Source organism: Felis catus, chromosome D1, assembly GCF_018350175.1.
Source record: "Felis catus isolate Fca126 chromosome D1, F.catus_Fca126_mat1.0, whole genome shotgun sequence".
NCBI lineage: Eukaryota > Metazoa > Chordata > Mammalia > Carnivora > Felidae > Felis > Felis catus.
Genome location: NC_058377.1, coordinates 54866413 through 54885046, shown reverse-complemented (window position 1 = coordinate 54885046; position 18634 = coordinate 54866413). Strand labels below are relative to the sequence as shown.

At 39.8% G+C, this 18634-nt stretch overlaps 1 protein-coding gene across 2 annotated transcripts in view; it reads right to left on the bottom strand.

The window, feature by feature from the left end:
* Window positions 1–18634, bottom strand: part of PAK1 (p21 (RAC1) activated kinase 1) — a 157844-nt gene that overhangs the window by 95224 nt on the left and 43986 nt on the right. The gene's annotated exons all lie outside the window — the stretch shown is intronic.

Sequence of the window (18634 nt, the reverse complement as noted above, 5' to 3'; positions counted from 1 at the left end):
TTAACCTTCAGGTGTTAACCTCTCCAAACTTGCCATCTCTGCTGTGGTCCTGCCCAAGGCTTGAGTAGGTCTTCATCCTTTAGTATCTTAGAGTGCCTCATGAAAATTTACCACAGATGTCTTCTATCTCCAGCCAGACTAGTACAAGTCCCTTTGGTTAGAGAATGTTTCATTCATTTGTTTCCTCAGGACCCAATCAAAGCCTCATACATACAAAGTTCTTAACAATTATATCTACTGAATCAAAACAAATCTAAAAAATAAAAGTATCACATATCTTTTGGCCCAGCCACACAATTGCTCTCTGTCTTAATCTGCTCCCATTTAGACCCCAGGATACATGCTTGTTAAATATAGCTCTTAAATATTTAAAACTTCAGCAACACAAGTAGCTTTTTTAAAAAGATTAAAGATTATTAAGATTAAGATTATTAAGATTATTAAACAAATTCTTTACAAACCCAAAAGCAGTCTGAAGGTCCATTGTGTCATCAAAGCAAAAGACATTTTAATAGGCATATCCCTATTTTAAGAAATCATAGACTCAAAACACTTTAGATACAGATTTAAAAAAAAATTTTTTTAATGTGTATTTATTTTTGAGAGAGAGACAGACAGACAGAGCATAAGCAAGGGAAGGGCAGAGCAAAAGAGGAACACAGAATCCGAAGCAGGCTCCAGGCTCTGAGCTGTCAGCACAGAGCCAGATGCAGGCCTAAACCCACAAGCCGTGAGATCATGACCCGAGCCAAAGTCAGACACTTAACCAACTGACCCACCCGGGTGCCCCCAGATTTTTTTTTTTTTTAATTTTTAAAAAAAATTTTTTTCAACGTTTATTTATTTATTTTGGGACAGAGAGAGACAGAGTATGAACGGGGGAGGGGCAGAGAGAGAGGGAGACACAGAATCGGAAACAGGCTCCAGGCTCTGAGCCATCAGCCCAGAGCCTGACGCGGGGCTCGAACTCACGGACCGCGAGATCGTGACCTGGCTGAAGTCGGATGCTTAACCGACTGCGCCACCCAGGCGCCCCCCCAGATTTTTTTTTTTTAATGAGCTTCCAATCTTTGTTGCCACTAAAATCTTTCTTCTCACGTTAATTAAGCTTTGACTCTGTTGTGGTGTTCCACTAGGTTAGTAAGGTATTAGAAAAGAAGTACTTCCTGTAAGATATGACAGTCTCTAACATTTATGCAGTTCGTTACAATAAACAAAGCACAGTCATACTCATTATCCAAGTTAATTCTTACATAAAATCCTGTGAGATTTCTCCTCACAAGCAAAGCCCAGTCCCAAAGCCACCTCTCCCGGACCACTGGCACTACCAATGCCGGTCCCACCCCCCCACCACACACACACATTTGCTATAGCTCTTCTCACTGATACAGATTATCTGTTCTCCACGGTGAAGTGTGAGCAGCTTGAGGGAAGGGCAGGCCTACCACAATGTACAGCACAGTAAAGGCTTGGTAACTGCCGAATGAACAAGCCAACACGAGTTAGGCAGAAGAGTTAGCATATTTGCTTTAAAATAGAAACTGAGATGATATTCCCAAATTCTCCTAGCAAAGACATTAATCAGGGTGTTCTTGACTTTCAGTTCAGGACAATCTTTACCACAATGCTCTCTCCTAGAACTGGTCAGTGTACAAAGGTAGTCCTAAACTAAGACTCTTAAGTCCTGGTCCTTGGACAGGACAAGTCTCTGAGCATCAGTTTCCCCATTTTTCAAGTGAGAACAATCACACTATCTTTCCCTTCCTGAACATACTGTGAAGATTACATAAGATGATGGGAAAGTGGCTTGAGATGCGTGAAATGATACACTATGCCACAGACACTTAGGGTGACGACTCCCATTGTTAGTGACAAAGTCAAAATCAGAGTCTGGCCTAGAAGAACCACATTTATCCTTACAGCTCCTAAAAACTGGCTTTATTATCCTCATTTTACAGACGAGAAAAATAAGGCACAGAGAACCTACACTTGCCAAACACTGCAAACCTAGTAGATACTAAAGCTGGAATTAGAAATCAGGTCTATCACATCCTAAAGAACTTCTCATGCTGCTTCCCCAACAGTAGAGAAACTAAAGCCTTCTTCTTCTTTAATTTCAATTACCACTAGGCAGATGGAACATTGTCTCTCAGACAAAATCGAACTAAAAGTTAGCCTTTTAGGTAAGTACAAGTACCTTGTAGGTAAGCTTGACTGCAATCCCTGTGGTGCCCTGCCTCCGTAAGAGCTAAAAACTGAATACGTATGTTAGAAAATGTTTTGCCCTCAATTTTAAAAAAATTTTTAATGTTTATTTATTTTTGAGAGAGAGAGAGAGAGAGAGAGAGAGAGAGAGAAAGTAGGGAGGAGCAGAGAGAGAAGGAGACAAAGAATCTGAAGCAAGCTCTAGGCTCTGAGGTGTCAGCACAGAGGCTGATGCCAGCCTTGAACCCACGAACCACAAGATCATGACCTGAGCCAAAGTCGGACATTCAACCGACTGAGCCACCCAGGTGCCCCTTGACCTCAATTTTGAAATTATTTTAACTAGACTAAAAATCTGACAGGAAAGGTCAAAGTAAACAATCAATTTTTTTTTTTTTTTTTTTTTTGCCATTCATTATCATGATTACAAAGCATGGAAAAAAGCCTAGTCTTTGAAATCAGTTCAAACTTAGAAAAGAGAAGCCTGGGGGCACCTGAGTGGCTCAGTTGGTTCAGCGTCTGACTCTTCTTTTGGCTCAGGTCATGATCCCAGGGTCGTGGGGTTAAGCCCTCCATTTGGGCTCCATGCTGAGGGTAGAGCCTGCTTAAGATTCTCTCTCCCTCTGCTGCTCTCCCCTGCGCTCGCTCTCTCTCTCTCTCTCTCTCTCTCTCACTTAATTAACTAATTAATTAATTAAGAAAAAGGAAAAAAGAAAGCCTGGACAAAGGCCCAGAGGAGGGAATAAGTAGAACAAGAGAAGACAGTGACGACAACTAGCGTAAGTGGGGTTGGCAGTGAGACCTATGAAAATACAATCCCCTATCGTTTTCTTCCTCCCTAGACACCCACATATTCTGCAAGGAACCTAACCAGTGACGCTTCTTTTCTCCCTTCCTGCACCCGAACAATACAGATTAGTAAGTCATTGAGAAAGTTTAACCTTCATTTGCTGACACTTCAGCCTAAATGACTCTCCAAAAACAGAATAAATGATAGACAGGCTGTTAAAAGACACATGTTGTCATTACACTGTCCTTCATACAGTTTGGGGAAGGCTTTTTTGGTAGAGTTGTGTAGCTGCCATTATTTGCAGCCATAGAGACCCATATACATGTAGCCAGAAAGTCTTTTATTTGGGATGAGAGTGTAGAGAATTTTTTTTTTAAAGGATATATTTGGAATGCACAAAAAAGAAGAGCAGTGTGAATATTTAATTTTCTCAGAATGAGCTCTGACACAGGGAGGCATCTGACCCAGCAGTACCACAGCCCAAACGCTTGCATGCAGTTGAGCCTCTTGGACCTCAGCAGGACCTGTAAAAAGACTTCAGATGAAAAACAACAGACTCACAACTCAGAAGTCATCAACAAGTTCTACCGACTTTCCCTAAGAGTCTACTAGATACATGCCATGTGCTAGGTGAATTCAAAGAGCAGCCAATGAGTCAGGAGCAACAGATAAAAGTCAATCATGAAAACAGGAAGAATGAAGTAAGTACTTCATCAGAAGTGGGGGAAAAAAAGGGATTGATTTTGACTATGGATGGAGGTCAGAGAGGCTTCACCAGGCAATCTCTTCCCTTTATAGATGCCCTCTTGACTATACTGTACTCAGGCTGTGACAGTCCACACCAGAAACCTGAACAAGCATCCAAAGGGATTTTGTCATATACCAAAGAGTTAGCTAAGCCAAGAAAAGAGGAGAAGACAAAGGCAAAAACTTAGAAGAGTACATGCATAGGTACATAAGGAATGGCCAATGACCATGGCTGGAGTGCAGGGTGCACAGAGGAGTTAATAAGAAAAGAGGCAGGAGGGGCACCTGTGTGACTCAGTTGATTAAGTGTCTGACTTCAGCTCAGGTCATGATCTCACGGTTCATGGGTTCAAGTCCTGCATCAGGCTCTGTGCTGACAGCTCAGAGCCTGGAGCCTGCTTCAGATTCGGTGTCTCCCTCTCTCTCTGTCCCGCCCCTGCTTGCTTGCTTGCTCGCTCTCTCTCTCTCTCTCTCTCTCTCTCTCTCAAATAAACATTAAAAAAAAATGGGAAAAAAAGAAAGAAACGAGGCAGGAAAGGCACATTTGGGTCAGATTCTGGAGAGCCCTGCACGCCAGTCTAAGGAACTTGGAATTCACTCTACAGGCAAGGGGAACTATTATAAATTTTTAAAACAGAACAGTGGCATGATTTGACTTCTATTTTAGAAAGATCACTCTAGCAGAACTGTGAAAGATACAGGAAGATTAAAAGCAGTAAGACTGTTAGGAAGCTACTGTGTTATAATAGCCCAGTTAAAAAATGATGAGGGCAGCCAACATCGTGATCAGAGCCTAAACAGGGTGAGGAGAATCTGCACTGGGGAGAGGGGTGGAGGAGAAGCAGTCTGGTAAGGAGAACCGAAGCCCAAACAAAGTGAAAAGGGCATCCATGCACAGCGCAGGTAGATGGACTGGTGTGGGATATAAGAATCTAAGTATAGTGAGGAGGGCATCCATATGAGGGTGAAGGTACCTGGTATGCATTTCAGAACCCAAGCTGAAAAGAAAAGAGGAAATCTCCAAGACAGAGCAGCCTGGTCTAGGGTATTGAAGCCCACACAGGATAAGGAAAGCATCCATACAGTGGAGAGAGCCTGTAATGGGGAGTTAGAACCTCAATTCCTCACTATGTCTATTGTGAGGGCCTGGGAGCAACATAAGCCCAACAGAAACAAGCATACCTAGCAGCCAGATCTTGGGTTCTAAATACCACTTACCACTAAAAGAAATGAAAGGCTCCTTGGTGAAATGGTTTATTCCAGGGCTAGGGCTGAGAATGCACAAGATGAGCCTAGAATATTTTCTTGGGCCAGAAAGCAAGGGAGTGGTCAAAGAATGGCAGGGACATGTCAAAAGTAGACAGAAGCCAACTTGAACGGGGCTCCTACTGGCCAAATCAGGGAGAATTTGAGCATCAAAATAAATAATAATAGCAATAGCTTACTACCTACCAAATAAAACAGGAAGCCATGAGTCCATATGGATACAAATAAATATATGGAAAGCTTGGCACAGAAAAGGATATTTACATAGTTTCATAGTACCTCCCTACAAAATACTTATTTAATTATGAAGGAGAAAAGAGTAACTTCTCAGTAGAGAAGCCTAGAAAACACCATCTTGAGCAAGTTACCAAACTGAACATCAAAGTAATGAGACAACCGCAGCAACATATAATAGAATGTGGACTCTGGAATTAGATCCAGTTTTGATTCCTGACTCTGCCACCTTGACCTGATTATTTAACCCTTTTGAACTGGAATTTCCTCACCTATCAAATGGCGATAATGTTTTTATTTTAAAGTGCTGGAGAAATAATGTTTAAAGTACCTACCAAAAGTGTCATGAACAGTAGGGGTTTAAAACATACCTATCATTTAGCTACATTTTGCTATATTATTTGTAACTTTTTGCTATTATTTGTATTATTATTTACAACAATAATATTAATATTTACATTGGTTTAATATTAACCATTAATATTTACACTGGTTTTTATTTACATTATTTTTGCTATATTATTTGCAACTCCACCTTTTGCAAATAACTAATGTGTACACACAGTTTTAAATGCATCTAGGCTATCATTTGCACTTCATAACTACCCTGAAAGGTTATGTAATAATAGTGGTACGCTTTTTTCAATTTGACAGATGAGCAATGGAAACAAGAATAGAATGAATTGATGTGCCCAATTTTAACAGTTAGTTAAATGTACAGGTGAGCCTGAAACACACTCCCAATCCCTCTCCAGAAGCCTTTGCCCCTCACAGAGCTTGTGTTGCTAAAGGAAATGGTCCTTCTCAAGGGCTATGTCCTTTCACCAGAATGTGGAATAATATGAAAAGAAATAATCTGAGATGGGAGTGTGATTAAGGACAACTAAAACAGAGCAAAGCATCTTTGCTCCACTCAGAACCAGAATAAGAAGGGGCACCTAACTACCCAGCCACTTAGAATTTATCAAAACAGCAAACTTTTCAGAAGGACCTAAGTAAAGGAAGCCCCACAGAAGGCAAGTAATTTCACAACATGCTATTTAACTAAAGGGAATCTTACATACCACTGAGTCCAACTTTCCCATGTACAGACAGTGAATCTAAGACCTGGAGAAGGGAAAGGACATACCTGAGGACAAAAGAGTTTCACTATGCCAACCCTACTGTAACTGAATGGCCTGAAAATAAGGTCACTGTAGAGTTCATCTGGTAACTGTCCATCACATATCAACACAAGATGCTGTCTTTATCGTATTCCTGTGTTTTCAACTTTAAACCTACGTGTTCTTCTGTCTCCAAAACTATAGTGGATGGCCCCAAAACATCTTAGTCATGTGTGTACTTCCACAGGCTTGATAACCAGTTAGTACCCCCAAAATACTTCTCACAAAATACGATGTGATCCAGGATGCATAAGGTTGGTTTAACGTCCAAAAAAGATCAGTCAATACACAATATTAACAGAGTAAAGAACAGAAAGTGTAAGATCATCTCTACTGACATATAAAAAGCATTTGACAAAATCTAACAGCTTTTCATGATAAAACATTCAAGAAACCAATAGTAGAAGGAAACTTCCTTAATGTGATAAAGGGCATCCACAACAAAACCCACACCTAGTATCATACTTAAATTGGTAAATAATTGAATGCTTTCTCCCCAAAATCAGGACAAGAAAAGAATATCTGCTTTTGCCACCTTTATTTAACATTGTATTAGAGGTTCTAGCCAGAGCAATTAGACAAAATAAATAAATAAGTAAATAAATAAATAAATAAATGCAACCAGATTAGACAGGAAGTACAATGATGTCTATTTGAGGTCACATGATCTTATATATAGAAAATCCTGAGGAGTCCACACATACACACACACATGCACACATAACTATTAAAATTAATAAATGAGTGCAACCAGGTTGCAGGATACAAGACTAATACAAAAGATATAAGATCAATACAAAAATCAATTATATCTCCATACATGAGCAATGAACAATCCAAAAGCTGAAAAAAAATTTTTAATTACATTTACAATAGCATCAAAAAGAATAAAAGAAGTGTAAGACTTGTACAACCTTGAAAAAGAAGAACAGAGTTGGAAGATTCAAACTTCCCAATTTCAAAACTTACTACAAAGTGGTTGTAATGAACACAGTGTGATTCTGGCATAGAGACAGAGAGATAGATCAATGAAACACAATTGGGAGTCCAGGAATTAACTCTTATGTCTATGGTCAAATGATTCTGACAAAGTGCCAAGACAATTTAATGAGAAAATAACAGTCTTTTCAACAAGCGGTGCTGGGACAACTGATTATCCACCTGAAAAAGTATGAAGTTGGACTACTACCTCATATCATATGCAAAAAGTAATTGAAAATGATACCTAGCTCTAAATGTAAGAGCTAAAACTATAAAACACTTAGAAGAAAACCTAAGTATAGATATTCATGACCTGGGACTAGGCAATTATTTTTCATATGGCACCAAAAGCCCAAACAACAAAAGAAAAACTAAATAAATTGGACAACAGCAAAATTACAACCTTTTGTACTGCAAGTGAAAGCAAGAAAGCAAAAAGAAAATCCACAGGAGAAAATATTTGTAGATCATATACCTGATAAGGGACCGTAAGACTACATAAAGAACTCTTACAATACAAGCATACCTCATTTTATTGTACCTCATACACCCTGTGAGGACAATTTTTACAAATTGAAGATCTGTGGCAATGCAGTGCCACGCAAGTTTATTGGTGCCATGTTTCCAACAGCATTTGCTTGCTTTGTATCTCTGTGCCACATTTTGGTAGTTCTCACAAAATTCCAAACTTTTTCATTATTATTATATTTATTCTGATGATCTGTGACCAGTGATCTTTCATGTTACTATTGTCATTGCTGTGAGGTACAACAAACCATACCCATATAAGATGGAGAACTTAATCGATAAATGTTCCATGTGTTCTTACCACTCCACCGACCAGATGTTCTCCCATCTCTCTCCTTCTCTTTGGGCCTCCCAGTATTAAAATTAGGTCAACTAATAACCCTACAATGGCCTCTAAGTATTCAAGTGAAAGAGAAAGTTGCATGTCTGTCAATCTAAATCAAAAGCTAGAAATGACTAAGCTTAGTAAGGAAGGCATGTTGAAGGCTGAGGTAGGCTAAAAGCTAAGCCTCTTGTGCCAAACAGTTAGCAAAGGTGTGAATGCAAAAGAAAAGTCCTTGAAAGAAATTAAAGGTGCTACTCCAGTGAACATGCAAATGATAAGAAAGTGAAACAGCCTTATTGCTGATATGGAGAAAGTCTGACTGGTCTGGACAGAAGATTGAATCAGCCACAACTATGCCTTAAGCAAAATCTTAACCCAGACAAAAGCCCTAACTCTCTTCAATTCTATGAAGACTAAGAGGGGTGAGGAAGCTGCAGAATAAAGTTTGAAGCTAGCAGAGATTGGTTGATGAGGTTTAAGGAGAATAGCTGTCTCCATAATATAAAAGTGTTAGGTGAAGCATGAAGTGCTGGTGTGGAAGTTACAGTAAGTTACCCAGAAGATGTAGCTAAGATAATTCATGAAGGTGGCTACACTGAACAACAGATTTTCAATATAAACAACACAGCTTTCTATTAGAGGAAGATGCCATCTAGGATTTCCATAGCCAGAGAGGAGAAGTCAATGCTTGGTTTCAAAACTTCGAAGGACAGGCTGACTCTCTTGCTAGGGGCTAATGTAGCTGGTGACTTTAAGTTGAAGCCTGTGCTCACTTACCATTCTGAAAATCCTAGGGCTTTGAAGAATCATGCTAAATCAATTCTGCCTGTGCTCCATGAATGGAACAAAACCTGGATGAGACCACATCTGTTTACGACATGGTTTACTGAGGATTTTAAGCCCACTATTGAGACCCAACTGTTCAGAAAAAAAGGATTGCTTTCAAAATATGACTGCTCATTGACAGCGCACCCGGTCACTCAAGAGTTCTGATGAAGACATACAATGAAATGAATGTTTTCATGCCCACTAATACAATACCCATTCTGTAGTACATATATCAAGGAGTCATTTCGACTTTCAATTCTTATTATTTAAGATACACGTTTTGTGGGGCGCCTGGGTGGCGCAGTCGGTTAAGCGTCCAACTTCAGCCAGGTCACGATCTCGCGGTCCGTGAGTTCGAGCCCCGTGTCGGGCTCTGGGCTGATGGCTCAGAGCCTGGAGCCTGTTTCCGATTCTGTGTCTCCCTCTCTCTCTGCCCCTCCCCCGTTCATGCTCTGTCTCTCTCTGTCCCAAAAATAAATAAATGTTGAAAAAAAATTAAAAAAAAAAAGATACACGTTTTGTAAGGCTACTATAGATACTGATTCTTGTGATAAATCTGGGCAAAGAAACCCTGAAAACCTCTAGAAAGGATTCACCATTCTAGTGAATCAGATCTTAAGGCTCCACCTGTAACTCTAGTTCTCTTGCTCTTTCCACCACATCTGTACTTATTGCTACAATCTCATGATAAAACTTGAACAAACGAGGAGTGGCTTCTTACGGAGCAGCAAAGGAAGTATTTCTTGAGATGGCATCTACTCCTGGTGAAGATGCTGTGAAGACTCTTGAAATGACAGAAAGGATTTAGAATATTACATAAACTAAATGGATTAAGCAGCAGCAAGGGTTTTGGAGGATGGACTCCAATTTGGAAAGAAATTCTACCAACAGTAAAATGTTAGCAAACAGCATCTCATCCCACAGAAAAATCGTTCATGAAAGAAGGGCCAATCAACACAGCAAACTTTATCATTGTCTTATGTTAAGAAATTGCCACAGCCACCCTAACCTTCAGCAACCATCACCCTGATCAGTCAGCAGCCATCAACAGGGAGGCAAGACCCTCCACCAGCACAAAGATTACAACTCACTAAAAGCTCAGATGATGGTTCACATTTTTAGTAATAAAGTATTTTTTCTTTTAAATAGGCTCCACACCCAACGTGGAGCCCAACATGGAACCCAGCGTGGGGCTTGAACTCACACCCCTGACATCAAGACCTGGGTGAGATCAAGAGTTGGATGCTTAACCAAATGAGCCATTCAGGCGCCCCAGTAATAAAGTATTTTTTAATTAAGGTACATACATTGCTTTTTTAGACATAATGCTATTGCACACTTAATAGACTACAGTATAATGTAAACATATTTTTTTAATTTTTTTTAATCTTTATTTTTGAGAGAGAGAGAGAGAGAGAGAGCGCGCACGAGCAAGGGAGGAACAAAGAGAGAGGGAGACACAGAATCTGAAGCAGGCTCCAGGCTCTGAGCTGTCACCGCAGCACCCGATGCAGGGCTCGAACTCAAGAACTACAAGCTCATGACCTAAGCCGAAGTCGGATGCTAAACCGACTGAGCCACCCAGGTGCCCCATAAACATAACTTTTATATGCACTGTGAAATAAAGAGATCCATTTGGCTCACTTTATTGTAACGCTCACGTTATTGCAGTGGTCTGGGACCAAACTCACAGTATCTCCAAGGTATGCCTACAGTAGCGTTGGTGGTATCATGGTGAGCATAGCTGCCTTCCAAGGTAAGTCTATAATAGTAAAAAGACACCCCAATTTAAAAATGGACAAAGGGTCTGAATAAAAATTTGTCCAAAAATATACAAATGGCCAATAAGCACATGAAAAGTTGCTCAACATCATTAGTCATTAGGGAAATTCAAATCGATATCATAATTAGATTTCATACCCGCTAGGATGACTATAATAAAAAAGATAGATGGGGTGCCTAGGTGGCTCAGCCAGTTGAGTGACTTTATTGATTTCTGCTCAGGTCATGATCTCAGAGTTTGTGAGATTGAGCCCTGAGTTGAACTCTGTGCTAACAGTACAGAGGCTGCTTGGAATTCTCTCCCTCCCTCTCTCTCTCTCTGCCCCTCCCCTGCTCACTCGCTCTCGCTCTATCTCTCTCTCAAAATAAATAAACATTAAAAAAAAGATAATAACAAGTGTTGGTGCGGATGTGGAGAAATAAAAGCCATCATATAATGCTGTGGGGAATGTAAAATGGTGCAGTTCTTTTGCAAAAAGTCTATAAGTTCCTCAAAAGGATAAAAACAGTTACCATATGATCAAGCAATTCCACTCCTAAATATATACTTAAAATAAATGAAAACACGACACAAAAACAGACACTCAGATCAATAGAACGGAATAGAGAACCCAGAAATGGACCCACAAACGTATGGCCAACTAATCTTTGACAAAGCAGGAAAGAATATCCAATGGAATAAAGACAGTCTCTTCAGCAAGTGGTGCTAGGAAAACTGGACAGCGACATGCAGAAGAATGAACCTGGACCACTTTCTTACACCATTCACAAAAATAAACTCAAAATGGATGAAAGACTTAAATGTAAGACAAGAAGTCATCAAAATCCTTGAGGAGAAAGCAGGCAAAAACTTCTTTGACCTGGGCCACAGCAACTTCTTACTCAACACATCTCCAGAGGCAAGGGAAACAAAAGAAAAATGAAATATTGGGAACTCATCAAAATAAAAAGCTTCTGCACTGCAAAGGAAACAATCAGCAAAACTAAAAGGCAACCGACGGAATGGGAGAAGATATTTGCAAATGACATATCAGATAAAGGGTTAGTATCCATAATCTATAAAGAACTTATCAAACTCAACCCCCAAAATACAAAGAATCCAGTGAAGAAATGGGCAAAAGACATGCATAGACACTTCTCCAAAGAAGACATCCAGATGGCCAACCGACACATGAAAATTTGCTCAACATCACTCATCATCAGGGAAATACAAATCAAAACCACGATGAGATACCACCTCACACCTGTCAGAATGGCTAACATTAACAACTCAGGCAACAACAGATGTTGGCAAGGATGCAGAGAAAGAGGATCTCTTTTGCACTGCTGGTGGGAATGCAAACTGGTGCAGCCACTCTGGAAAAGAGTATGGAGGTTCCTCAAAAAATTAAAAATAGAACTACCTTACGACCCAGCAATTGCACTACTAGGTATTTATCTAAAGGATACAAGTGTGCTGGTTTGAAGGGGCAGATGCACCCCAATGTTTATAGCAGCGCTATCAACAATGGCCAAAGTATGGAAAGAGCCCAAATGTCCATCGACAGATGAATGGATAAAGAAGATGTGGTATATATATACAATGGAGTAATACTCAGCAATCAAGAAGAATGAAATCTTGCCATTTGAAACTATGTGGATGGAACTGGAGAGTATTATGCTAAGTGAAATTAGAGAAAGACAAATATATAACTTCACTCATATGAGGACTTTAAGATGCAAAACAGATGAACATAAGGGAAGGGAAGCAAAAATAATATAAAAACAGGGAGGGGGACAAAAACATAGACTCTTAAATGTGAAGAACAAACAGGGTTGCTGCAGGAGTTGTGGGAGGGGGGATGGGCTAAATGGGTAAGGGGCATTAAGAAATCTACTCCTGAAATCATTGTCGCTCTATATGCTAACTTGGATGTAAACTGAAAAATGAATAATTTTTAAAAATAAATGAAAATATACATCCACACAGAAATTGTACATAAATGCTCATAGTAGCACTATATATAACAACAACAAATTAGAAACAACCCAAATGTCCATCAAATGATGAGTGAATAAATAAAATGTGGTATATCCAACCATGGAATATTATTTGGCCAAAAAATCACCAAATATCATTCAGCAATAACAAGAAATGATACATGTTACAACACAGATGAACCTCGGGGCATGTGAGTGGCTCAGTCAGTTAAGCATCTGACTTTGGATCAAGTTGTCACCTCATGGTTTGTGAGTTTAAGCCCCATATCAGGCTCCCACTAAGAGTGTGGAGCCTGCTTGGGATTCTCTCTCTCCCTCTCTCTCTCTCTCTGCCCCTCCCCCACTCATGCTCATGCTCTCAAAATAAATAAAACTTAAGAAAAAAGGCAACATACATGAAACTTAAAACCACGACTGAAAGAAACAAGATACAAAACACTACATATTGTATGATTCCATTTATATGAAATGTCCAAAATAGGCAAATCAAGTCTATAGAGACAAAAAATAGATTAGTAGCTGCCTAGGGCGAGGGTGATGAGGCTAGAGAAGAATGGTTAAGAGTCTGCTAATGGATACAGGGTTTCTTTTAGGAGGATAAAATGTTCTACAACTAGATTGTGGTGATGAGGATACAAGTCTGTGAATATACTGAAAAAACAGTGAATTGTACACGTTAAGTAGGTGAATTTTTCGGCATGTTAATTATATCTCAATAAAGCTGTTAAACACACACAACGCACATACATACACAGTATGGTAAAATGGCAAGAGCACCCACTGGTCTTAAGAGTCTGACCGGAGTTCAAACCCTGGTTCCACTACTCACTACCTGCATGACCATGACTTCTCACTGAATCTATTTTCTTTATTGGTAAGATTAGGATAATAATAACAATTACTACCTTTACAAAATGGCTGGGAAATGAGGTAAGAAAACAGACATGAAAGCGCTTTGCATACAGCTGATCTCCTAAGATTTTCTTATTTTCTCTTCATAAATATTTCTTGTCACTAGACCAAAATAATCTTACTGACCAAAACGAGTGAAACAAGGAGAGAAGGACATTTTTCTCATCTAAGTTAAGTAACTCTGTGGCATTTTCCCATAAGCTAAAAGGAAAATGAACAGACCCCCAAACCTGAGTTTAAAAGCAGGCACTCAGCATGCAGTCCTGAATAAAAAAGGGGGTATAACTAGATACTCTAATTGCCTTCTTCCTCTGCATTCAAACCTACTTTCCGTTTTAATCAGTATACCCTTACCACATCACCACTGAAATAGGAAGTAGTTGTTCAAGAGAGATAATATGATTCAGAAGTTCTGGGTTGGCAAGGAGAATGAGGCTTCCCTGTTTTTTTCTAGATACTTATCCTGTGATTGGAGGCCACACCAGGACATCACTAGTGGAAACCAAGATTGAAATTGAGAAAAGAATAGTTGTTTAATAGTTTTGTTTACAGAAGGGAGAACTGAGGGATTTGACTACAGCCACACAGCAAGACCATACAGTCCCAATCATATGATAGGTATATAGCAAGAAACACGATGTCTTACAAAGAATTCTAGGCCTGAGGATCAAACCTAGTTCCAAAATTGCTACCAAATTGCTGTCTAATCTTGAATAAATCAATTTGATTCTCAGTTCCCTTCCTATATGCCTATTGATTCAGAAATTTCGCAAATAAAAGTAATTACTGAATGCAAGGCACTGTGCTGAGATATTGTGGTGAACAAAACAGTCTGTTTACACATAAGTCTACACTTATGGAGCTTACAGAATAGAACACTGCAGAAGACAGATAGTAAAAATATAAACAAGCCAATTATTTCATAATTACAACTTGTGACATACAGCCAATGTCAATCAGGAAGTAAGAAGTGGGTTAGAAGAGCACATGTGCAAAAGAAAACCTCAAATCAGAAGGAGCTCCTCTCAACTCTTTCCATTACAAACAGGGGCTCAGGATTCTCTGCACATGTCACCTGACTGCCTGCTGCTTTGTGTGGCTGGAAGCATCATGGTCAACCACAAAAAACATAAAACATACATATAACAAATGCCAGGCAGCTCCACCAGTTTCTCCCCCTTTCTGTCCCTTAGTCTCAGTTTCTTCAGCTACAAAATGGAGGTAATACTATCTACTCCACAGTATCGTTTTGGGAGATAAAATAGGAAAAAGTACTCTAGAAACTAATCTCCAGCATACCCCCAGGGCTTCGTACAGAGTTAAGCACACTGTAGCTTCCCATCTGTAAAGTTATGGTAGCCCTGCATCTACCTCACAGGTGGGTTAAATGAGGTTGTGAGGATTAAATGATTTAACATATATGTAAGGTACTTAGCAGAGTCCTTGACACATAACAACTGATAAAAACATCAACTGCCATGAATTCACTTAACCTCTTCCCCTCAGTTTCCTCATTTGTGAAACACGAACAATAATAGTACCTAATTCTTAGGTTTACTATGGAAATTAAATGAGCTAATATATTTGAAGGCTTATAACAGTACTATACAAGGATAAAATTATATTATTACTATTATTATTAATAATTTTATCTTTGAGCTTTCTCTACAGTTTGCATGTATATAGACCACTGGTTCTCAATCAGGGTTGATTTTGTACCCCAGAGGACATTGGCAATGCCTAGAGACATTTTTTGTTTGTCACAACTGGAGGGAAGAGTAGATGCTACTGGCATCCGGTGGGTAAAGAACAAGAACGCTGCTAAATACCTTAGAGGGCACAGAACAATCCCCCAGCCCAAACACAGACTTATATGATCCAAAATATCAAGCCTCAAGGTGGAAAAACTTCAATATAGCTAAAGAAATCAAACAGTTCTCTCTTCCTCCTCCTCTGAAATGCTATTTTATTTGGATCTCTCTTTTTTTTAAGTTTTTTTAATGTTTTATTTATTTTTGAGAGACAGACAGAGTGCCAGCGGGAGAGGGGCAGAGAGAGAGAGGGAGATCCAGAATCCAAAGCAGGTTCCAGGCTCTGAAGTATCAGCACAGAGCCTGATGATGCAGGGCTCAAACTCATGAACTGTGAGATCATGACCCGAGCTGAAGTTGGTCGCTTAACCGAGCCACCCAGGAGCCCCTTGCATCTCTCTTCTAGGTTTTATTAAACAGGTACAAAAGTTTCAGACCTGAAACAGGTTTTAGAGAGGCCCTTTCTTTACCAAGGCTAAAATGGGCAAGTATTTTACAAAAGAACTGAGATTCAGGATGAAAGCCTGAACTGGAATGCAGGTCTCCTAACTCCCAGACTAGCTATCCTTCCATGGAGCTAACTCAGATAACTCTGCAAGCACTTTCTTTCCCTTCCCTACTCCTTCTACCCTTCTCCCTCTTCCTCTCCCTATCCCTCCTTCCCAGATTTGGATCTATTTCTTTTCTAGTATCATCAGAAGTCAGAGAGAGGGGTGACCTTTCTCCCCACCCTCCCAGTTGCCTACCTTTAGAAGGACCTGCCCTCTGGAGCTCCAGTCTGGGCTTTGGACCAGAGGCCAAGAACCCTTCCTATTTACCTTTTTTCACAGGGGTCAAGCTCAGCTGCTTTGGCCACCACTCTCTACTCTCTCCCGAGGTTATGCAGGCATTCTTCCCGAAAGAATAACTTGAGTCAGACAACCTGGGGTATTTCCTTTTCTCTGTCTATGGGAATGAACTAGCCTTAGGGAGGGGCCACAGGCAAGTTGTAACAGCTGACATTGGACTTTCTTCCCAGGAAGTGGTTTTGAAGAGAAAAAAAGACTATGACTACCTTGGTGAGAAAAAAACATGGAAAAAGAGTATGTAAGAGAAGAAGACTACGGATGGCTTTCACAGGGTATTCAGCCACATACAGGACATCTCAAACATTTCTCATGTCTAATTCATACCAGTACTTAGAGGACAAATGCCTGCTCCTCAAGAAAGCCTCCCACAGCTGCTTCAGCCCATGAAAATATTAAGCAAGTGCTCATAATGTGCCGGCCACTCTAGTAACTTTATCTCATTTAATCTTCACAACCTGACATAATTATTTTCCCCATTTCAGAGATGAAGAAAATGATAAGAGAAGTTAAGTAACTTGCCTTACTGCTTAGCCAATAAGTAGCAGAGCTGCAACTTTTCCCCAGATCTTTCAGACATCAGAAAACTAAGCTCTCAACTAAGTTACTAAAATGATTCTCAAGACAATTTCCCCCTTCTTTGAACCTATATTGCATTTACTATCTATATCACATATTAAGCAATTAATTTCAGGCATCAGATTTGTTCCAGACACTGTGCCAGCTCCGGTGAATAAAAGATATAAATAGCAGGCAGTCTCTTCTCTAAAGCAGGGTTTCTCAAACTGTTTTGACTACAACCTACAGTAAGAATGCAATTTATATGGAGACACAGTACACACACACACATAATCTATAACTATAAAACTGAAATACAAGTTTCACAAAACAGCCTTTGCTCTTTCTATATACCGTGTGTTCTGATTTGTTTTCTGGCCTATTCTATTTGGCTTTTTAAAAATGTGGTCCAATGTACTACATTAAATCTACAATCCATGAGTTATGACTTACATGGTTTGAAAAAAAACACTGCCCTTGAGAGCTCCCAGGTCAAAGGGGGAGATATGAGTAATAGTAAAATTACAATAACAGTAGTTAACATTTCAGGAACTCTTATTGTGTGTCCAGCACTCTGATAAGCACTTTACATGAATTATTTGGATCCAAAATTCAACCCAGCCTGCCTGTTTGAATCCAATGTCCATATTCTTTTCACCATACCACACTGCCTGTACAGCATGAGAACCATAATGAGGAACATTTCCATGAGGAAATGGGGATGGGGGGAGGGAATACTCAGAAAACTTCACAAAAGTGAAGATTCCTGAGTTGTGTCTCGAAGTATAAATTTTCAAGAATTTGGCACATGAACTCCTGTAGGTGCTCTACAAATATTTGTGGATAGAATCCTTAACCTTCTCTTGTGATACTGAAAAATAGCATGTTATTTTTACATGGAAATCTATGAAATTTTTAACTGATGCTCTCTCTCCTAATAGAAATCTCAAGGAACACCTGCCACATGGCACTTGAAAAAAAAAGTTCTGGGGCGCCTGGGTGGCGCAGTCGGTTAAGCGTCCGACTTCAGCCAGGTCACGATCTTGCGGTCCCTGAGTTCGAGCCCCGCGTCGGGCTCTGGGCTGATGGCTCAGAGCCTGGAGCCTGTTTCCGATTCTGTGTCTCCCTCTCTCGCTGCCCCTCCCCCGTTCGTGCTCTGTCTCTCTCTGTCCCAAAAATAAATAAATAAACGTTGAAAAAAAAAGTTCTGGAGTTTGATAACAGTTTTTCTAGAAGAGCTGTCTATAAAATGACATCCAGTACTTGCTACCAGGAGACCAGGATCCTAATCTCAGAATTTATGTGTGTCTTTGCGCAGATAACTTTACCTCTCTGGGACTCAGTTACTAATCTGTAAAATGATAAAAACAGGCCATATGATCAGCAAGTTTCTTTCTAGTACTAATAAATTCTAATAATAAATTCTAGTGACTCTAGTACTAACAAATTTAGCAAGTCCATGAAAAAGAATAAATAATTATAATAAAGTCCATTTGCTCACAAAGACATCAGGATGAATTTGAGGCTCTGGAACTAAGCTCCTAGGTCTCTGTCTTGCCTAATCCTCTTAGCTGGATGTGGAACTGACAATGTACACCCACAGATCTGACATCACCATTTCTTCCACCAGAGCCTAAATTTCTTGTGAGAGGCCAGTGATTAGAAGCCACACAGGAGCA